This window comes from Pezoporus occidentalis, unplaced genomic scaffold, assembly GCF_034315485.1.
Source record: "Pezoporus occidentalis ecotype Australia unplaced genomic scaffold, CSIRO_AGI_Poc_V1 ctg108, whole genome shotgun sequence".
Lineage (NCBI taxonomy): Eukaryota > Metazoa > Chordata > Aves > Psittaciformes > Psittacidae > Pezoporus > Pezoporus occidentalis.
The window spans coordinates 1,502,462-1,526,082 of NW_026912865.1; the positions used below are offsets into that span (position 1 = coordinate 1,502,462).

The 23,621-nt window shown below is 39.7% G+C and overlaps 1 long non-coding RNA gene across 1 annotated transcript in view; it reads right to left on the reverse strand.

The window, feature by feature from the left end:
* Positions 1-1,270: 1,270 nt before the first annotated feature.
* Positions 1,271-23,621, reverse strand: part of LOC134165638 (uncharacterized) — a 127,279-nt gene continuing 104,928 nt past the window's right edge. Inside the window, exons 2-3 of the long non-coding RNA XR_009965595.1 lie at positions 7,822-7,891; positions 1,271-2,809 (exon numbers count right to left, since the gene is read on the reverse strand). This is a non-coding gene — a long non-coding RNA (uncharacterized LOC134165638). The remainder of the gene's footprint in view (positions 2,810-7,821; positions 7,892-23,621) is intronic.

The window sequence follows — 23,621 nt, forward strand, 5'->3', positions numbered from 1 at the left end:
CGTTATTCCTAACTACAGGTTTTGATCGAGTGGTGACCATGATCTGTCTGGTCGATCGGTCCGTCTACGTCTCTTTGCACAAGCAAGCAGTCCTTCCTCCTCCTGCGCTCCAGGCAAGTCCTCTTGATCAGGCGGTCACCCCACTCGCCTGCCCACGCAAACTGCTGTGCAAACTGCCTCGGCCCTCTCTGGTCGCCGCGCTCCTGGTCGCCGGCGCTCCCTGGGCAGGTTTTTAACCGCTCACAGCTGCTGCCGAGCCTCCTGGATGGATGGATGCTCAACACTTTGCCAGCCCAGCACACAGGAAGAAACTGAATGTAGAAAGAAAGGAAAACGCTTCTCGTATTATTCCGCCAGCCCTTCTCAGAAGGCTGTAAAAGATATTGGCTGCATATTTTCCCAGCTTGTCTCCTACCACCTAGGGATTCCTCTTGAAAGATATTCCCTTAAGGATCCTGTCTGGAATAGTTTAACATCTTTCATTAAATACTTCTTTTGCTCACCCTTCCCTATCCCTTTACTTCAGTGTTCCCAGGAGAACTTTTACAAGATGTTGATCTTGCACAGTAGGGGAAAAAATACTCAGCACCCAAGGCCTTAAATGGAGTTTTTGCTTCAAGACTCTAATTAGGGTTTAAATATCTGTTTTAAAGTGGGGAAATAAAAGGATCAGGACCTCAAGGAGCAAATTTCTGCAATATCATTCTACACCTCTGCAAAATGTCTTCTGAATGTTTGAACCGGGGAGGGGGGGGTGTTAAGGGGGGGTGTGGGAAGAGGTGAGCATGTATTTTGTAAGCTTATGTCCAGAGGCCAACAAAACACCAACAGAAGCAGGAAATCCTACAGTGTTGACAGTGGCAAGTTAGCATGGTATACCTGGGAAAGTATCCCTCCAGAAGTGTCTTATTATTATGGACTTTCCTGAAGCATCTACTGCTGCCACAAGGAGAACAGTAAGTAACTGGACTTCTGCTCCAACCTAGTATGGCCTTCCTTCTGGGAAGAGCTAAGAAGACAAGCAGCTGGATGCAATTCAGACACTGGAAACAACACTGGAAATAGTAGTAGGGAATACACTGGCAACCAGAGGAAATATGACCCTAGAGCTAGAGATCTGAAAGCATGCAAGCCATTGCCACTTGCCAATACCTACTTCACACTCCATCAAGTCCCCTCTTCCTCCTATGGAGCTCTCAAATGACTTCATCATCCCACAACAATATCTTGTTAATAGAGTTCAAGTGTTTTGTAAATCAGTGTCCTTTTATTGTAAGTGATAACCATAACAATAGACAAGAGATTAACAATAGATACAGTAGAGATAAGCACCAGCGAGCAGACTTACAATCACTATATCACAGTCATCTACTTAGTCCTACTTCTCCTGTTCCCACTCAAAACAGCAGTACACCCCATGCTCAATGTGAACTTCACAAATCCTGTGTACCAAACCCCAAGTAGGATGGGCAGTCTAGTGTAGTTTTCTTGTTGAGCTTGAGCCATTTTATGAGATGCTTCCATTTGCCTGTTGGCTTTCCACAGACCTACTCCACACCCTCTGTGATTACTTGCCACTTGTTGGCTCTTTTAACAGGAAGAGAGTATTGCATTTCATCAGCCTGGAAAAGACAAGACAGGCAGGAACATCTAGTATCCTGAATATCAACTAGGTGACTGGGGAAGGAACAAGTCCTTACTAAAGGCTTTTAGTAACCAAATGTTTCCTGGATTGCCTAATGTTCTTTTCCAGCCAGGGCTGATGGCACTGAAGCATTCCCAGTGACCTAGACAGTGACATGAGAGTTATTAGCTCCTGGTTAACTGCCTGGCAGGTGGGTGAGGATAACAAAAAATAGCACCCACAAACAATTAGGAACTTGGAATGAGTGTATATGGAGACTATAGTCTCCCTGTATGTTTTCTTGCTGAAAATTCACAGCTCCAAGGACATGATGGTTTGTTTCATTGCTGGCCAATATAACAACCAGATTCAGGAAACTGTATGTCTGTCCTGCAAAGACAGCACTCACAAGCAGTTAGGCTTAATTCCTCTCACACATGTCCTACACCCTTAGGCATAGGTTTTTCCAGCATCCTTCCCACTGAAGCAGGGTATATCCTGACCTAACAGAGGGAAAAGGCTTAGTTATTCAGTCCTCATCTATGCAGGTGATGAAAGGCTCAAGAATGAGACAGCCAAATAAGTTAATAGATTAAACAGAGCAAAAGTCAGTGTCTGAACCTCAGCTCCCACTAATGTGGTAAAAGCTGGTATAACAACAGGGCCCCAAGAGCATCCTTGCGCCTGCAGGTCTGGCTGCAGGGTTCAGGGTCCTTTTGGTGGCTGTGGGAAGAGGCTGCCAGGCAGTGCTGCTGTGAGCCTCAGCAAGGGCTGAACCCCGCTTCCCGTGGGGATAGATAGCAGGCTCAAACTTGTTTTGAGCCAAGCCTCTACCATGTGTCTCCTACCAAAGTTTGGCCACCTCAGGGCTGTCTGACCCTGGCTCCCCTCACTAGGCCTGATCCTGGCCCCAGTCTGCGTGCTGACATCTCAACCTGGCCATATCCCTGTCCCAAATGCTCACCAGCCTGCCCTGGTGCCTGGCTGGGGAGGGTGTGATGGTCCTGGATGGGAGGCCATGCCTTGCCTGCTCAGCGGGTGGGAGCCCCAACTGCTCACAGCACCCTGATACACAGCTGGTCACACTGCTGAGGTTTCTAAAGAGGCCGACTGCAGTGAGTAAGATTGAGGACATTGGACATTGGTTATCCATGCACTTCCACACTATCCATGCAGAGAGAAGAGCTAGGACATGACAAGGGGGATCAGAGTTAGCCACCAGCAACATTTTTTTGGGTGAGCAAAATCAATGACCTTGTGCCTCAGCAGCTGCATTTTTAGCGAGCTGCTGGGTAAATTTGGAAAGACAAAAGCATTATTATGTTGCTTGTGCTAATACAGGTGTATCTGATGCTACCATATACAATAGATCATGACTGGAATAGTACTACCCAATGCCCATATTTCAAAGAAAATGTAAAAAAGAAATTGAAAGGCTCCTAAAAAGAATTATATGAATTGCAGAAAACCTGCTTCACAGGGAGCTTGAGGAGACTGTATTACTTTACAGAAAGAAAAGTCTTCAATTTGGTATACAAACATACAAAGCAACCCAACAGCTAGAAGCCAAAGCTTCAATTCTAGATTAGCAATAAGGGGCACAGCAAAGGGAATAACTTAGAAATGCAAAAACCATTTTTCCACTATTTGAATTACATAAAAGAGCATTAGAAATTTTCAAGTGTCCTCTATCTTGACCCAAGCTAGGAATTAAATTACAAACACCACTGTGAAAGTTCAATGGTTTCTACTACCCCTGTTGGGTAAATATCTTTTACCAAATTGAGGTAAAGATATTGGAAAGTACAATTTCCTTGGTCCTAGTTTAAGAAAGAAAACTGAAGAGAAAGGCAGTGGGAGGTGGCCCTTCCCTTCTACTCAGCATTGAGAGGCCAGACTTGCAGTAATGCATCCATTTTTGGGCTCCCCAGTATAAAAGAGACATGGACATACTGGAGACAGTCCAACAAAGGGCCACAAAGATGATAGACAGGAGCATGTCCTATGAGGAAAGGCTGAGTGAGCTAGGGCTTTTTAGCCTGAAGAGGATAAGGATCAGGGGGATCTCACCTATGTATATATGCAAACACCTGAAGGGAGGGTGTGAAGACAGACAGAGCCAGTTGTTGGTGTTGCCCAGAGACGTGATCAGAAACAATGTGCACAAACTGAAACATGGCAGAGTCCATCTGAACACGAGGAAAAACTTTTTTACTGTGAAGGTGACCAAGCACTGGCACAGGTTGTGGAGGTTGTGGAGTCTCCCTCCTTGGAGATACTTAAAAGCTGTCTGGAGGTGGTCCTGGGCAGCCGGCTCTATGTGGCCCTGCTTGAGGAGGGGCTTGGACCAGATGATCCCGAGTTCCCTTCCAACCTCAAGCATTCCATGGTTCTGTGGTTCTGAGAACAGAAAAGACTGAATGGGTTGTGAAGGTGAAACAAAATTGTGGTAGCCACCAGCATTGCTTGCATGTATTTCTGACAATGATATGGCATGAATCTTTTTTACTTGTATTGCAGATGGTTTTTTCCTCTGGTCTGTGGAGCTAGATTTTGCCCTGGGTTTTATCAGTAGGGTCTGAAGCCAGATCACTCCAAAGAACCTGTGATCTGGGGTCCTTCCTCCAATCAAAGATCTACCTTTTGATATGGTGGCATTTGGCCCTGGGAACAGAATGAAATGGAGCCTATATGAAATGTCCAGCCAGTCTCTGCCAAAAGTTTCTAGGGGAAAAGTACGAACGCCTTGAAATGGATGAAAACACAATGTAAAACAACAGACCCTGTTCTAACACTAAATGGGTTAAGCCTTCTATTCTGTGAAATGAACAAAAGTGCTGTTACTGTTTCCTTCTTGCTTGCCAGTGTGGTTTCCTCTGCAGAAACATCTGTGACAGCACAGAATTTTTGAGGACCTAGTTAGCGATGTTAGAAAAGAATGTTAGTTCACCAGGCAGTGTGGGGAATAATGTAATTTATATGTATATCTATGTTTGTTAAGCATCTTGAATATTCCTCACATCCCCGTGAATCTTGTGTGGTAGTAGCCATGGAATGCAAAAATCATCTAGGGAATTCCTCATCGCTAAGTTTAGCACTGAAGAGCTAATGGCTTCAGTATGCTGTATTGTTTAGATGTGAGGTTAAATTCAGAGATCAAACTCAGATCCTTTTCTGGAAAACCAGTCTAAATACAGTCAGGGTGTGGAAGCTCCATTTCTGACTGCCCTGCATTGGACCTTTGGAGGTAGAACACTTTGTTTAGAAGAGCAGTAACATGGGTAAAGAAAAGGCATTAACTTAGTTTTTCATTTCTAATTCTCCAATCACTAAAACATTATCTGTCACCAGAAGAAGGAGCAGCGTTAAAAGGACCACTGACTTTAAGGAAAAGCACATTCACTGAATTCTTTAGAAAAACAGAGCTTACTCGTAAATTTAATTCCCACATCTTCAAAGGAGCCAGATTATGTAAACTGGCTTATTTAAATCGAAAGGTGCAAAGGATCTAGATCACTGTAGTTCCATAAAATATGTCCCACTTTAATTCAGTTTCATAAATTGTTATATCTAGAATTTACTTTCTAACCAGTGTTAATGGCTCTCTGCCTATGTTCAACCCTTTTAAATCTCCTGACCCATTTTCAATGGGTAAGAAATTGCCTTTTGGTCATATTCCCACATCACTGACGTGACTGAAGAGTTTGGCCAGAATTTTGTGCCTTTAGAATACAAGAGCTGTAATCTGCTGTTAATGGCTACAGCTATGCTTAGAAAGACTGTGAAGTAAAACCGGAGCTGTGCAAACTGCTAGACTTACCAAAAAAAACCAAAAAGTCATTCCTCACTGGTAATAGCTGACCATCACAGGAAAAGAACATTAATTATTTTTAGCTGCATTTATGCAACCAGGGTAAAAGACAGTTAAATTAATAATAAAGACAAAAGATTTCTCAAATAGAGTCTTCTGGAGCCTGTGCCAGATTGCAGTAATGAAAACAGTTTATCAACAAATATTGTAAAATCAGCAAAAGATAGAAACCCATACCTCCATCTGCTGTCTTTTATGTAACATTGGTAAACTCACCAGAGTGGTCAAATATGATGATGTGAAGGTAATCTGGAGTTATAGAAAGTGGTTCACATAATACAGCAGCACCACACTTTTGCCTGATATTTTAGGTGTCTTCTCTTGGGCAATCCGAAAAGGTTCACTAAACCGGTAGTACAGAATACTGGTTTTGATCTCTCTAGCAATGCCTTATATACACTCAGCATAACCTTTACATATGCTAATGAGCATTGGTGCAAGGGGGTAGCACTTTCAAAAATAGCATTGTGTCCTCCGAATTCCAGAGAGATTCCTGCCCATGCATCCTCTTCCCTTTTCCTGGCTGTTACCTGGCAATAGTCTCTTCTGCACAAAAAATTCAACAGTGTCAGCCAAGCCATTTAAATATGGAAGCCACTGCGATTAATGCAGATCTTGCCTTCTTGCTTTACCCCAGCTCCTTAAAGGAGGAGGGAGGGAGTGACTGCATCCTCTGGTTTGAGATAATTGCAGCTCAAGGCTCCAGTGCACACAGCATCTGGCCTCCTGCTGCTGCTCACAACCAGCATCAATCTGTTCACAGGACTTTCAAAGGTGCATGTCCTAAATATTTTGTAATATGAAAATTCAGGCAGACTTTGTGATTCCCATAGGTTACTTGTGATTTTTGTTTTGCAACATTATTTTGGACAATAGAAAGTGTGCTCCTTACACACCTGCTTCTGCCATAGCCCCTGCAGTTGAGGGCATCCTCTACAGGTCCCAGGGCTGGGATTCAGATCAACTCAGCATCCATCTGGACTAGGCAGTAAAGAGAGATGGGATTTCCTCCCATACCTGGAGTCCTGCAGTGAGCGCTCAGCTAGGGTCAAGAGATGCCATTAATAACTGCAGGTTTTGAAAGAGTTGAAGCAAAACATCAGTTGATAAAAAATTTATCCTTGCTAAACAAAAGGGACTGAACAGGAGAGAGAATTTTCGCAATAATTCAAGAGTAAATGATAAGCTTTTCACAAGCTATTTTTAAAGTCCTATGTTGTTGTTTTTTTTAAACTGGTTGTATGTTTGTAAAAGTTGTACATGGATTTAATATTATACGTAGAACTGAAAAATCAGTATATATGAGAAAGACAAGTTTTCCTACCTATGCTGTTTAATTTATGCTGAGAATGGTTACAGTTAGGGCAAATGAGGAGAAAATAATGTAGGTCTTCCAATGTAATACACCTGCCTTACCATTCCTTTTACTAAGTAGTCTAAGATAAGACATGGTGCAGAATGTGAATGGATAAGCAGAAGTATAACATCGCAGTGAAACTGGGAACTTCAGCATTTCTAAAGAGATTACCTACTGTTCAATGCAGCATACTTTTAACAATCAAAGAATAATCTAAGTTAGTTCATTTTGCTAAAGACACTGTCATTTTCTACTAGCAAGACATACAGCATTTTGCTATTTTATGGTCACTGGTGCTATTCCATCATTCTGTAGAAAAAAAGTAATCTACAGAATTGTCCAATTTTTTTTTGTGGTTAGGACAAAATAAGCTTCCCACACTAAATTAAGGTAGATTTAGATTGCATACAAAATGCAAAACAAACCTTTCTGATGCTATCCAAAACCAGCAGCAGGCTGCACCAACTATTACCACTTTTTTACATTTAAAATATTGTATGTATAGTAAAGGTAGCTGACAATAGCAGTTTAAATCAGTTATGTTATCTACTGATATGGGAAGTCAGAAGTACATAAAGGAGCAGAAAACAAGCAAACAAAAATTCCATAAACTGCATTTTAATGTGACAAAAAAAGTTCAGGCTTTATGATGACAGAGACCAAGCAGAATATGAATACTAGCAACTTTTTCAATAAACGTGTAATTTGAATGCAGAGCTTTAGGCATAACACAAAACTTGCTTTGTATTGACAAAATTTCATTCACCCCAAGGTGAGTTTGATGCTGGAATACATTTCTATGAGGAATACTGTTGTTCTTGTGAAAACTGAGGTATTCATAATGACTCTTTAATTATTAGCTGAGACATAGGACAAAATGTGTCTGCACCCAGTGTTGCTAATAGCACCTGGTTGATGTAGGTCTTTGTTTTTCTCACACATCTCAAGTCACATGAGGATAATGTTGACCTTATTTCAAGGAAGAATTATTTATGTCACTTCCTTTAGTTATAGAGGTTGTTCACCCAGACATGCCTGACTGAAATAGAAAGGATGGATTTAAAAATTCAGTGCCAGACACACCGAGTCGACAAAGTACTTTATTTAATCTGTAAAATTAGTTCCACAGCTACAAAAGGCAGAGGAAGAGACAGATTCAGTACACCCACTGAAGAACTCTAATATCATTTAGGCCCTCAAGCAGCCACCTGTCAACTTCTATCCCTAATATTGTCCACATTCTTATCTAGCCAAACTGCTCCATTAGTAATTCTTTTCTCTCCACTTTCACTGTGATATCTGCACTACCGTCTCTTGCACAGCCCAGCCTCTCAGCTCTCTCAGTTTCTTATTTTTTCCCCAACAGAGCCTCTGGAAATCTGACATTCTTGAAGATGCCTTCCTAGGAGTGCTCTCTGGAACATACAATTATTCTGCAATCCTTAGTCACCAATCCTTCTCTTTCCTTTAAACTCCAAGGAAAGGAGATTGAAACTCTTATGTGTCAAGGTGACAAAGGAAAGCTATGTTTAAGCAGAGTATGAAGTTCAGAATATCTACAGTCTTCATAAGTGGACATCCTTAACATCTTCCAAGTCCCTTTCTCCTCTTCCTTAAGTTCATTCTTACTGCTACTTGGAATTTAGCCTGAACAAATACAAATTATAAGAAGTCCAAATCTTCTCAGTCTTAAGTTTCGAATGAAAGAAATCCCCATTTAGCAGGTATACACTCCTAAATCCCTGCTTAAATCTAGCCCTAAGAGAAGAAATTATATTAATCTGCTTTCATTCTGAGTAGGATATCATGCAGGAAGATAAAAAATGCTCAACCAGTGCACTTTGGAGTGTCATTCAGATCAGTCAAATATTCCTATATGCAGGAGCTTTAATGGATTTTCCACTCAGGTACTAGTCAAGTCAAGCCCTCTTCAGCATCAGAAGTGTGCCTTATATCATGAGACACCTTATTTTGCAGGCATATGTTCTCTGTTGTCCACTTTCAGTATGCTATGGAGCACAGCATTAGGTACCAGTCATCTTTGTGTTTATTGACTCATAAAGGTTACCGAATGAAGAGAAATGCTTGTTATGTCATACACCATTACTTGTGTGGACATTACAGTAGGCATTGCTTCTACTCACATTTTAGTCCAATATGACTCCTGTTTTCCACAATTAAGCAGTAATAGGTAATAACTGCCCCATGACAAGTTTATTTTGTAGAGCCTGAGAACTCAAGCAGTGAAGGATTAGTAGTGTTGCTTTTATAGTTCGTGTTCATATTGATGTAGTAAGTAGCTAAACTGACAAAATGGCAGTATTCCATTGACATATCTTTCTATTTTCACTCCTTTATGTAAGTGCGTCCATTTCCATGTTTACTCCATTATCATTCGCTAATACAGGAAATAATTGAGACAGATTTTCTTTCAAATAGTGCTCTGCATCATTGACTTTATTTTAGCTTTGCTGTAGTTACACTAACAAAAACAAGTATGTGAGATATGAATGGTCTTGTCACAGCCATTATCTTTCTCCTGATGGCTTTTTGAGTTCAGCATGGACTGTACATGTAGCTTTTGGAATCACAGAAATAAAGGCAGGAAAGGACCTCAGGAGGTCACCCATTGCCTCTCCCTGCTGCAGGACAAACAGCCAAACCACAGCTAAACAGATCTGAGTTCTCTCTAGCTGTTAACATCTGATCCATGCCCATATGACAGTCGTTGGTAGCTGTTCACCTCAGCTTCAAGATCTGATCTATTTATAGATGCCACGATTTTTAATAGATAATGTGATTCATACTGTGCGTTGCATGTATAGCTCTTTCCATTTTGCGCTCTTACTGTCTCCCTTCACAATGCTCCGTGTCCTCTGCAGGTCTGAAAATCTAAACATTGCAGCAGAAAGAAGGCATTTCCACTGTCCCTTTACCCAATGCTATGATCTGCAAATAGTTTGCATCAGCTTCTGTGTTCTCTGATAAATCCTCTGCTTTCACAACCCTGAGGAGTTATAAATAGCAACACATGATACCGTGTCTTGAAAAAGCCACCCAACTTCCCAAGAAACTGATTGCCCAACAGAAAATGCAGGAAAAAGAGCAAATAATGTACCAGGTAAGCAAAAAGTCCGAGATTTTGTTTCACTCTTTCTTTCATGTGCAAAGCACTCAGACACAAGTGTAATTTCTAAAATGATGAAGTTTGCAAAGGCTGCACAGAGCTTTCCTTGAAAATCCTTTTGCACAATGGGAACTGCACTGGGATAATGAAGTGGTCTCCAAGCTGGTGGTCTGTGTTCTAGCAATACATTACTTTCCAGGTGTTGTTTTGTTTATTTGTTTCATCTTCATACTGCCAGGCATTGTTAAAATTGCTATCGAGAGGCCTACATGTAATGGTAGGAGCTTGTGTGCAACTATATAGAATTTACCCACAGCAAAATGTGCAATGGAAATTTTGCCAGTCTGGGATTTTATCCTTGGGACCATCCCTCTCTTCAGAGTTACAGATGACGTACAAAAGTATTACTAGCTTTGCTTCAGAAGCGGAACATCAGACAATGAGCAAACTTTTCTATCACTGTTGCTAAGTGTGTCTAAGTAAAACTCCAGCTCATTGCCTTAGAAATCTTGTCCTTGTGCTTTTTCTGACAGCATTAGCAAATTGTACACTTTAAAACCTTGTGTGGGTTTGGACGTTGGTTGGGGGTTTTTTTTTGTTTCTCTCTGGGCGGGAGTTGTCTAGTGCAATGTGCTTACACAGTGTCATCACAGTGAACTCTAGCTAGAGTAATGCCAGGAAGAAGAGCTTGACAGTATGGAACAGATTTAGAATAACCAGCAAGGGCATAGCCTCACAGCAGCCTTGACAGAACTTGTACCCAAGTGCCTGCTAACTTGTACAACCTTGCTCTGTATAGAACCTGCCTCACAACAAATGCCAGGGGTTAAGAATGAGAAGTAAGATTTGATTTACACCATAGAAACAGAAACTTAGAAAGATTTAGTGGTCAAGGTATTAATTTCCAGACATAAGTCTCAGGCAAAATTTTGAGACCTATAGTCCATTCCCACTTTAGGATGATGCACTATGATATGCTGTATTGTAATATGTTTCAGGGGAGGACAGCATACTAGATTCACTGGAGAAGAACAGTTTCATTCCCATCTGGGTCTGAAAAATCTATGGCTTGATCTTGGGATCTTGAGAACAGTCACTGAAATAACTGACTCACATAAACAGCAAAGCTTCTCCTATGAGCAAAGTTGTTCCATGTCTTCAGTACCAAGTCTAAAACCTGATGTGTCAAAGACAAAAATGCACTGGTACTTAGTTGACAGCTGGGCTTAAACCACAACAGTGATATACTGGCAACAGTTGATTTGCAGCACCCCAACTTTAAACAGTTATGTCATGCTGCAAATATTTCCAGAGACACTCACAAATGGCAGACACGTATCTGCCTGTTAGTATAAGGACATGCAGAGGAGCACGTTTCCAGCTCTTCGTCATTCAAAAGTGATTGAGACAATGTCCTAAATTCCAGTGATCCAGATGGAATGGATGCACACGTAGGACCCAATGCATACAAATCATCCCACTAGACTCTTCACTTAGCTTGTTCAGTTCCTTTTCAAGCAGAGTTCCTGTTTATACTAATGTGACTACTTTCACAAGGGAGGTTGTAAGTGTACGAGTCATTGCACTGCTCCTAAAGATAGGTCATGGCCCTTAAGTACACATTTATCAAAAAGCTGATAGGTAACAGATGATGTAACATTGGTGATTGAAGAAGACATCTTTTGGCAAAATAAATTACATGGAGTGAATTAGCTTTATGGATCAAAACCCCATAAAGCACAGTAGGCCAACTGAAGAACGAATGTTTTTATTACTGAATGCTTCTGTTAACAAGAATGTAACGTAAAACCTGCACAAGAACAAGCTAAATTTATTATAACTCAGAGAAGATAATTAAGTTCATTGGGATTGCTTCTAAGAATGGTAACTTTAGATGATTTTAAAAAGTTCAGCTGAAACAAAAAACCTCTTCTTAGGTTTTAAGGACCCAGAAGAGTTATGTACAGCAATCCTAAGAAGGAGTATTTAAACCAGGTAGATAAATCATCTGTATAAATGTATACTGTCAAAGTAAAAGCAACCAGGAAATCTGGCCACGTCATGGATTTCCAAGTCTCAAGTTTAGGAAGATGAAGACACCAAGGAGCTGTTTGTCCAGCTAAGCACATGTAGTGTGGCTTCTGAAAGAGGCTAACGCCAAAAGAGAATGAGAACTTGCTGGAACTATGTTTAACAGTCAGGTTGGGAACAGAACTGTGATTTTAACTGCTGCCAGTGGAAGTCTTAATTGATGCTGCTGTTCCTTGTTCTGCAGCTATCCATCTATGTACAAATATGTATATGCCAGTCACAGCACTACTGCTCTTTGGGAGACTAAAGCAGCAGTGCCAAAGTGTTACAGAATCTGGTAAAAACTGGCATTCATACAGAAAGGTATTTGTGATTTTCAGAAAGAAGGGAGGTGACAGCACAGTATTTGCAGAGGATGCTCAGTTGTGGAATGATATGGGCAGAAGGGACTATGAGTATGCAATTTGGGTGAGAGCATACAGTGTGGAGATTACACCTCTTTCCTTGACTGTACGCGTCTCTCAGGTTGCAGACATCTCCAACACCAGGGCTTCTAGCTTTGCTCTACACAGGTCTCATCAATAAGGATTTCAAATTGCCCAGGGCATTCAGTGATTCATCTTATATAATAGCTCAGTGTTGCAAGCTGATGGAGCTCAGCCAGACTCAACAACAGTGGAAAGTTTTCAGTGTTTTTTTTCCTTTTTTATTTCAAGACTGTTACCTACCCCTCTGCTCACAAAGCCCTGCTCAGAGCCCACTGACCATCCATTCCATATATCTCACTGCAGGGTGCTTCAGTTTTGAAAACACTCAGTTCCCACAGTGATACTATTCCTAGCATGTGAACAGCATAGCTCCAGCATTCTTCCTGGGGGACATCCCTAGGAGCATATGATGTTTTAAAGCAAGCTGGAGACCTGAGAACCACACTTGAACAATCAGATATAAACTTACAAGATTGTCCTAAGGAGGAAGTATGATGCAGGAAAGTAGTTTGCTGAATTTAGAACCATAACATTTATGATATTTGTGTTGCAAGGCAAAACCCTGCATAACCAGACATTGGGTAATGCAGGTTCAGTTGAAGCGGTGTTACACGTCTAACCATTTACCTCCCTATTTCACTCCAATAATCATGTTACCCAGGGACAGGCCTCCTGAAAGTACAGGCAGGCTTTCTGTGGTAGATTGCTGATATTCGCTCAAAAAGGCAAGACCACCGAACCTTTGTACTTGTCAATATTTGTACTCCAGCAGCTGGTGACTAATGGCTTAACACATTGATTCTTGTTGCCACCCTCCCCCTGTCTTCCAGGAAAAATAAGATTCAGTTTCCCAACTCAGGGGATTAGAAAAAAAATAAAAAAGTGCAGCCCAACCCCTGTCTCCAAAATAAATATTCTTTATTCTCACAGCGTCCTTTACATCCAAACGCACCCCAGGCTTTTATTAAAAACAAAACCAAAACCAAAATACTCCACCCACTACCAGCAACAAACCCAGCAGACAGTGATGTCTATTTTAGGGACAAAGCCTTAGTGTTTTGTGTGAATTCACTCAGGAGGTTTCTACTTGATCTAGAACGAGAGCCCAAGACTCGCATTTCAGTACCCTGTCAGCTGCATCAGTACAACCTACCTAGTACTACCCTGCCCAGCTCTTGCCTGCAGATGTTTGCATCTAACTTGTAGTCATTTATTGGCAGAGGTGGGGAGGTTGAAGCAGCATGTTTAGTAGCCAAGTATCACCCCCTGCACCCCTGAATACTTCAACTTACAATACATCAACTTACAGTTGCTGCCTCTCACCACTACACTTAGGTAAAGAATGAAGCAAACACAAACCAAGTTCATTCTGTGTACAAGCACGGTCAACACAGGCATAATTCTGCAAAACAGCCTGCAAAGGGCCAAAGACCTGGAGTTCAACTCCTTTGACTTCCAAGATCAAGCCTGGTCTTCTCACCTACTGAGTTTAGCTTATATCATTACAATTCACTTTACTCCTCCTGTTTATGAAAATGGCTGGTCTTATTAAGTAGGAACTCTCTTCTCAGCAAAACCAAACAGACCTGTACTACATTAAGCAGGCAGTCACATTACCTGCTATGCCAGGATGTAACTCACCAATGATTAAAGTTTGATTTCCTTAATGAATTTCTGAAAGTGTACAGTTTCACATTTTATAACTGTTAGAAAAGATAAAAACAAAAATGGGAAAGGGAAAACAAATACAGCCCAAGGAATCATTAAATTGTCTTATGCTATGATTTTTCTGCCAAGGCTACCCAAAAGGAAAGACATCAACAGTGAAGTGGTGCTTCTTCAGACTTTGCCTTTAAGGAGCTGGCTCTGCCAAGAAGTCTTAGTGCAATTCTTAGTTTATGGCAAGATTTAAGTCAAGATTGCAGCAAGAGTACTGTGTGTCCCTTCAGCTCAAGGGTCCCATTTCTTGGGTCAGGTATTGCCAAGACATCCTGTGTGAAACCTCTTCCCCAGCCCACACGCAGTCCCAGAGATGGCTGATGCATTTTACGTAACAAGGGTCCAGTTGTCAGAAGCCAGAACTGGAACTCAGATCAACAGAACAACTCAGAACAATCTTCTCCAAGAGTATCTTCAGCACTGGGATGAAGCAACACAGATTTTCAACCTATATTTATTTGTTCATATGCAATCACTTGCTTGTCATAATTACCTCTACAAATCCACCTACACAAGCATAAACCAAAAAGGCTACTTATTTTTCTAAAATGAAAATGTTTCTCCAATAAAAAATTGATATTGCAACAAAAATGTGTTTTCCTTTCTTTCTTTGTGAAAAAAAAAAATCTGTTGATCTGTAACATTCCAATTTTTGCTAGAAATAGTTTTTTCCAAATTTAAGTGAAATAAATCTACAAATTGGTATTTTTGCTCCAAACTTACCAACATCTGAGGTTCTTTGGGAAGACAGTTTTACAGAAAACTACCTGAACACACAACATTGTTATTTCTTTCTTTTTCCTATTGTTTTTGAAAGGTTTTCCACAGCAGTCATTTACAGATTTCCCAGAAAGATAATGCCTGTGAGTATATCAGCCACATCCCTCAGCTGACATTACTATTCCTAATATTGGGGGTTGGTACTAGATGATCCTTAAGATCCCTTCCAACTCAAACCATTCTATTATTCTATTATTCTAATGCTACATTTATGTGTTTTAGGATAAACATCTTAAACTGGAAAAAGCAACATTTAGCTAAAAGTCCTCTGCATGAACTACAAAAGCCTGGTCAGGTAGCAGAGTGAAACAACTAAGTTATGTGAAGTGGCAGAAAGCCGTTGGTCAAGCTCCAAGATGATAGGGTGCTTGAGTTAAAAAAACAAAATACCTGATCACTTGAGCTGTTACAAGATATTGCCAAAATAAACCACAATTATTTATTCAGATGATGTCCCTTGGCTTTCCTTTCAGGAAAACTGCCAGGAAATAAATGAAGTATTCACTGAATCAACAACCCAGAAAAGACACTTTAAAGAAAAGTCTGAAGTCAGAATATGTAACACGCTTCATTTAACTAAGCAATATAGTTAGATAAAGACTTGTTTTTCTTTAGCTTACTGAGATTGCTTCTTACTATTTAAAATTTACCAGGTTTATTTAGAATGAAAACAATTAAATAGTGCAATGAGTTATGCCACCAACAAGAAAAGACACCCAAAATAATCCATTTCCATTTATGAGAAATATTTTCCTCTCTAATTTCTCTCTTTCTTATCAGTGCTACTTGGCCAGTTTAGCCTTTAGTGATTTTGCTACATGATATATTATACACAGGGGATAATTAAGTTGATCATTACCTTTTAACTGCCTGGGTTCTTTTCATTAAACATGTACCTAAAAGCCTGGGTTATGAAAGCAATAAATACAAATAAGGGGCAGTGGTCTGGAGCTCATCAGCCATTTTCAGTGTGGAAATACACAGTGTCAAAATCTGAGAAGCCTGAGGTATGAGATCTCATGCTAACAACTGCTGCCTTGCATAGGAAACATGGGGAATACATGGGAGTCCTCTAAGATTGACTTGCCTTGGGCCACCTTCTGAGAGATGTGCACCAGTGGAAATCAAGTCTCTTATCCTGTACTGTCTGGATCCATTGGCTTTGTCAGAACTCAGGCAAGAAGTACAGAGCAGGCTGTAGGGAGGGTGGAATAGTGGTGGTAACAACCATGGGCAGCCAAGTGAGGAGGGTCATTTAAAGAAAGGCACACAGTATCTCAGGATGCAAGACCTGAGAGCCCCTGGCATGTCTGCTTTTAACTGCCATATGTGTGTCATTTATGCTTGAAGTCAAAGAGTTGCTAAAACAGAAAGGTAATATGCCCAGTGGCTGTGAGAGCAACTGCTGTAATGTTAGAATACTTCATGGCTAAATTAATTTAACTGATACATCTGACAGCACAACCTGTTTCTTAATACCTAAAGCCTGACTAATGCAAAGCATATGAAGAGAAGTTAAATTACAATGTACCCCATCTACAGTTTCTGTGGTAAGTAGATTAGCTCATATCTACAAAAATAGTGACATAACTCTCTCCCCCTACCTCTTTTCAAAGGAAATATATACCTTGGGCACAACTGATATAAACCTATACACGATTTTCAGTAACTGTCTGGTGTCAAATGAAACTCACAAAATTGTTTCATTAATCCTGACTAACAATTGGGTCTAAAGCACTCCGAATGAAGTGTGAGCCAATTTCTCTGTAAAAGACCTACTAACAATGAGAGAAAACATGAATAGAGAAGTTTTGAAGAACCCCAACTTTCTTTCTGTTGCTAAGGGATACAGTTCCTTGGTATACCCCATGTTCTCAGCAAGTCTGACTCACAAGAAATCTGGCTTTCAGTAAATAATGAAAGTCCTGCAAGGCTGAAAACAATGTAAGAAGGGTTAAAAACAAAACCTTATCAAATAACCAGCAAATGAAGTACTACTTTATACATCCAGTTGCACACACTAGGTAGGATTTACTATACAAGTGCTCTCTATAGGCTATATAACACACCTGGAAAATGGTTGTTGAGACAGATTGGACGTTGTTCCATTTGGAAAGTGGTGTTTTTACTGCGCTATTCCTCCTTCTGTTGAGCCCAAGCAGCTCCTTGCTATTTGTGTCCTTTTTTAAATTATTTTCTTTTTCTCTGCAGCAGATGCCACTGCCAAGTATCTTTCTCATACAATATCTCCCTGTGGCTCTCACTTTTCATAACCTCTACTTGTTACATGGAATGGTTTCAGGGACACAGAGGTTAAGGGTGGAACTTACCCAAGTGACTTCCAGTTTTGGATGTCTCCATATGGGGTGTCTGAAACTAGTGACATCTTGGGGATGGAGTTTTTAGTTCCCATGAAGTTCAGAGAAAGCTATTGGTGGTCGTAACTTCTAAAATTAGGTATTCTGAAAATTTTCACTAATCTGCTTTACCCCAAAGGTCACTGTGGAAGGCGAATACAAAGTCCTAATGCTGGTTTTGGCAGTTGCTGGCTAGATTTCACAGGAAAGAAAAAAATCCTTGCTCTTCCATATATGCTTACATATGTATTTACTTATTCTGCGCCCATAATTTCAAGATCCTCTCCCTCCCTTTATCTTGCTCTCATCACCATGACCACTTGGAATGACTGGATTTGGATTTCCTATGGTATTTTGCTGAAACTATTCACATGAATTAAGATATTCATGAGTTTAGAGACTGACCTTAACCGACTGACTCAAAATAACTTCCTTTAAAATGCAAAAAAAAGTCTGCATTTTAAAACAAATATAGGACGCATAACTATATTATTGTCTTTATAACTCTATACATGTGTAATCAAAATACACAACTTGAAAATCTGGGATAACTATAAAAGCAATCCATTGTAATAAATGAGGAAAAAAATACCAGACAGGATTTTTACCACTTGTTCACCTGAAAAGCAGGTCAAGGGAAATTTTTCCACTATTTTCAGACGGTCTTATGCAGAGCTATTAATCCTGTGACTCACAAGTCAGTAAAAGGTCAGTGGTCTTTTCATGTACATACACTAACAATTATATTATAACAAAGTTAAAAGAAAATTCCCATTGGGGAAGGATAATAAAACTGGAAAAGAAATGTGAGTAATAAGGGAAGAAGAAAAAATTCAAAGGGACTAACTTTAAAATGAAACGTTTTTGATTATTACAACACAGGTGTTACAAGAGGAAAAAAAAACCTTAAAAAGTAACTGGGATAATTTTTCGTGCAAACACAGGAACTTTCTTACAAATCCTCTATCCCAACTTATTTCCCCTTTTTTGTCATTATGCTTACTATTAAACTTCCCAGTAAAATAAATAACTGCTATGAAATCCTGTGAACTAAATCCTGTAGTTCTTGTTCAAGCAAAAATTCCCACTGACTGAAGTAGAAATTGTATTTGAGCATGGCTTTGATCAAACTTGTTTTATATTCTAGATTGCCATGAGTGAAGCAGCAGGAAACTATATCAAGCAGATGGAAATTTGAGTTTAAAAGCAGTCCTTCTATAACCTGCTCCTCCTAATGCACTTCACATCTGGAGGAATACCCATGTTAACCAACATTTTGTTCATCGAAGTCAAAACATCTCTGAAGTCGGGAGTCTTCATATGCCTCCTTCATTGCAGCCGAGTAGAAACGGGTATGGGTTTACGGAACATTTTACATTACACGTAGGTAATTTAACCATTTTTGTTATAAAGTTTCCAAATGCTAAAAGCTGCAGTCTCATGTAAAAGCAGTGCCAGTGGCTTTAGGAAAATTATGTGTGAGATGTTTCTTTTTACTCTGAATTCTGACTGAATCTACAGGAATGTATCAGCACTGTTTGACTGGGTCCTGCTTTGGCTTTCAGGACAGTCTGAAGCGCTCTTCTTTCTTAAGCCTCCAAGTCTAATACCGTCTTACATTTCCTACCTAGAGAATCCATATTGTTGCCTCCCATGATAAAACAAGAAATTACTCTTGGCAGATTTACATGAAAAAATTGACCCCTGGATTAAAAGCTATTGACTGAGGTTAACCGGTATTTTGTTTTTGGCTTAAATAGGGTCACCAATTAACCTAGAAACATTTGCTGCAGTTTCAAAAGCTGAATTTGGTGGTTTCTTCCTTATCTGTACATGGAGCTTGTACAGTTCTTTTGCATTAGTAGGTGGGCACCAGAGACAGTCATAAACAATGGCACTAACCTGTTCCCTATTTTGAGATAAATGATTCCCACATTCCAAAGATGTGATTACAGTAACACATAAAAGGCAGGGAAATTTTAGATATTCACATCTTCTCAATAAGCTGTGCTACCAAATTTTAAACTCCACTTTATGCCAAAGAGGTATGCTGACCTTTATGCATACTACTAGGAAAAAGGCTGAGATATACATAAACTATAAAAAACTTTGCCCTTTCTGAGTGACTTCTGTGTATATGAAGGTCTATCTTTAGCTATTAGATGTTTCATAAATCAGAAAGAGGATGATTAATCACTGGCATTATCTTTTTCAAGAAAGGTAAGCAGCTCCTTCCACCCTAAACCAGTCTGAGTAACTAACCGTTGTTCCATTTAAAGATATGGGATCTCTGATGCTGAAAGTAAGTTTAAGGCCATGTGGTTGTGCAAAGCCCCATGTGTCCTTCTCAGTCAACATGCCTGTGTTAGCCCTTGCAGTCTGAGCAATTTCCTGTTCACTTCATCATACTTTGTACACCCACACTTCAATGTATGCTGTTCCTTGCTACCTTCTAGCACCTATCATGAAATAAAAGCAATACTGTCCTTCCCAAATCCTGAAGGATACTGTCCTACACATACTGAACTCAGTGGTTGACATTACAGTTTGAAGATTTCGCTTGCAGCTCAGTGGGATGAAAGGTTCCATATAGTTCCACAATGACACCTTTTGACCGTGACATTCAACTGGGAAAAGATGCACACAGAAAACATTCACCTGGACATTTGATACAATTAGCAAAAAAACCCAAGAGGGTATCCAATTTCTAAATACTTAAAATTAGGAGATTTACAGCCGTTCAGAGAGCACTGCAGCTCTGTTGTCACAGTAACAAGTAGCAGGAATACCATTGCTGAACCAAATCACATTTGCAGTCGGTCTCCCAGCATTGTATTCAACAGAATATATCTGAATGCTTTCCATTTACTAGCACATGAAAGAAGGATGTTAACTTAAATGAGAAGTAGGGACACAGGATTATGGTCACATCTCTTATTTAATATGAAAGCAACATAGTGGGAAAATCATGAATGCAGTTTTTGAAATACAATACTCACCATATTCTCTAACGTTCTGCTGTGATTCAAGGCAATTCAACCTTAATCAAACTTCAGAACCCTGGTTATTCATTTGCAAATGTTTAGCTTTTTTTTTTAAAGAAATCTGTGACTATTGATATAATTAAGAACTATTTGGTGGGTTGCTATAGGAAACTTTTTCCAGCTAACCCAATACATCTACAGAGATTTCAGTTACTTAATGGTTCATTGGAAGTAGAAGATAAGATTTATATTGAAGAGTCTGCATGGGTGGCCTTTTTAAGATAGACAAAATATTTGTCTTCATTAAAATAAAGAAAAGAAAAGAAAGAAAGAAAGAAAAGAAAAGAAAAGAGGAAGGAAAAGGAAGGAAGGAAGGAAGGAAAAGGAAAAGGAAGGAAGGAAGGAAGGAAGGAAGGAAGGAAGGAAGGAAGGAAGGAAGGAAGGAAGGAAGGAAGGAAGGAAAAGAAAGAAAGAAAGAAAGAAAGAAAGAAAGAAAGAAAGAAAGAAAGAAAGAAAGAAAGAAAGAAAGAAAGAAAGAAAGAAAGAAAGAAAGAAAGAAAGAAAGAAAGAAAGAAAGAAAGAAAGAAAGAAAGAAAGAAAGAAAGAAAGAAAGAAAGAAAGAAAGAAAGAAAGAAAGAAAGAAAGAAAGAAAGAAAGAAAGAAAGAAAGAAAGAAAATGCCTAACAACAAAAAACCTAGAAAAACTTTAAAGTGTCTTCTACCCTGTCAATACAGAGGGGGGAAAAACAGTTAATGTTCTCCTTGTATTTATCAGGTTACTTGCAAGAAAAAGAAAAGTAACAAGAATGTTGCCCAAGGAAGTGGTAAATGCTCCATCCCTGGCAGTGCTCAAGGCCAGGTTGGACAGAGTCTTGGGTGACATAGGCTAGTGTGAGGTGTCCCTGCCCATTGCAGGGGAGTTGGAACTGGATGATCTTAAGGTCCTTTCCAACCCTAACTATTCTATGATTCTGTGAATACTAAAGGAGGAAGAATGCCATACTATTTGAGTGAGGGGCTGATTCATTTCTTCTCTTTGCTTGTGTCATTTCATTTTGATTGATTATTAGAAACACTCATCTCAGAAGAAGAATGTTTGCATCCTTTGACTGGTTTTCATGCTGAGTCATTACACCATCTAATTTAGAGATCTAAAACCAAGTATGTACACTTTGTAGTCTGCAGGAAGCAATGGAACTGAATTTAAAAATACATTTTCTTAAACAGGAACTGAAAGTGGCTCAAGGATGCAGAAAAAAACCTAAAATATTTCCCATGCCATTTCAGAAAGAGCTTGGGGAACATTTCTTTGAGAAATAGTCTTTTTAACAACCATTCCTTCTACTATGCTCTATAAGCCTTGCAGCAGCACAGAACAGTGCTCTAAACTGTGCTTGTTAAGTACTGTTTAGGTAAGACTTGCTCCAGCCAACCACACTGTTTTAATGTAACTGTGGAAGACTGTCACTGGTAGAGCACCAGTTAGCCCTACCCCTGCTGTTCCTGACAGCTAAAATCTCCCCAAATCTTGTCCTTCCAAAGTGAAAACTATGTCCCAAGGCAGCAGATATCTCTAGAGCAGCCTCAGGTAGATGTGAATTCAACAGTCCAGAAGAGCTGGTGTCCACAGTTACTATGCCAGACCAGTTCAGCCCAAATCTCACTTCAGTGCCTTTACCTGAAGTTCCTGGTTGCCTGGAACTAAGTTTGCAGGCACTTTCTAGGCTATTCACACCTAGATCAATTCTTCTTAGTGACTAAATATGAAAAAACATCACACTGATTTCTCATCATGTGAACTGCCTGCTTTTCACCAACCCTATTTCAGTCAGTTCCTTTCAATGTTAGCTAATCACAATAATCCTGAACATGTTACAGAATATATTTAAGTTTAATTGTCATGTTTGGGATCATGCAGATCTGATGATTTTTTATTATTACCCTGCTTAAAACCATCTTTCTGGGGTATTTCATCTCTTTGGTTTCTCCATATTCCAGCACTAGAATTCAGCAAGATGTAATTCCCTTTTCTGTCACCTTCACCTTCCAAGTGACCTATCTGGTGTTAAAAAAACCCATATCAGTTCCCAGGGAAGAATACACACCACTGCACAGCAATGCTGAAGCTGCATCCAGCACTGCTTTAACAGCAGCTCCATTTGCAAACAAGTTTGGCACGATTTGGGCAAAGAATAGCCAACCAATTTACCATTTGCATGGATATAAAGGGAAAAAAAAGTCTGGCACAGTGTGGTTTCATATCACATAGAGTTAGTCTGAGATTTCAGTCTTGCCTTTAATCTCAAGATTAATCTTAGTTGATGGTTTCAAGCAAGACTCTTGAAGAGGTGACTTACAAAGAACTGCTGTTCAACTATCACATTCAGTGCTTGCTAAGTAGTTCAGCCCAACTATGTAAGAGTTAAAAACAAAGTCCTAATCATACAGAGGAAAAAAAAAAAAAAAAGGAATCCAAAGTCCATTGTTAGCAGGGAGAGGCAAGCACAAACAGCAGTTAGCAAATGCTAAATAGGACATGCAAAAAGACTTCCATCACGTAAACAGAGATAATTATAGGGTTACAGAAATTTCCCACAGAGTAGCAGACAAATTTGAAAAGTCATATTGCTAACAAGGACAACTACTGAGAGAAGACCTCCGCTGGGGCAATAAGAGAAAGGAGGACAAGAACAGAAATGACATGTCAATTGACTCTTAAAAAGAACACAAATCTGCAGTAGCATTGCAAGGATGATGAGATGGAACTAAACAAATTCTAGTCCGTGTTTAGAATTAGGGTGTCATTAAAACCAGTAAAAGCAATATTTCTGGCCCTGTTTTCCAAGGTCCTATGACAGTAACCATGAAGACTGACTTTTGGACACTCCAGTATTAACCCTAACACACTTACCAGGTTTGTCAGGTAGTTTTTCCTCTTGCCTCTGTCCACGCCTTTCTCTTGACTTATTTTTTTTTTTTATTATTATTATTTTATTGTAAGAGACTTTTTAATTTTCCACCATTAATTGTTAAGCTCTCAACAAGACAGAAGAGAGTTCAAAGTCAAAAGCCAGGAAACAAACAGACAGGGCAAAGCCATAGCTGTAAAGACAGATGAAGATGCTGTAAAGATGATTTAAAAAAGGAGTAAAGAAAAGAGAAGTAGGAAGAAATGCTGGAGCTTCAAAGCAGTAAGTAGGAAAGGAAATGTTGTATATTGGTATGTGTTTTGATAGGCTTATTCTCTGTATAACTATGTAATGTTGTAACTTTTAATATAGCA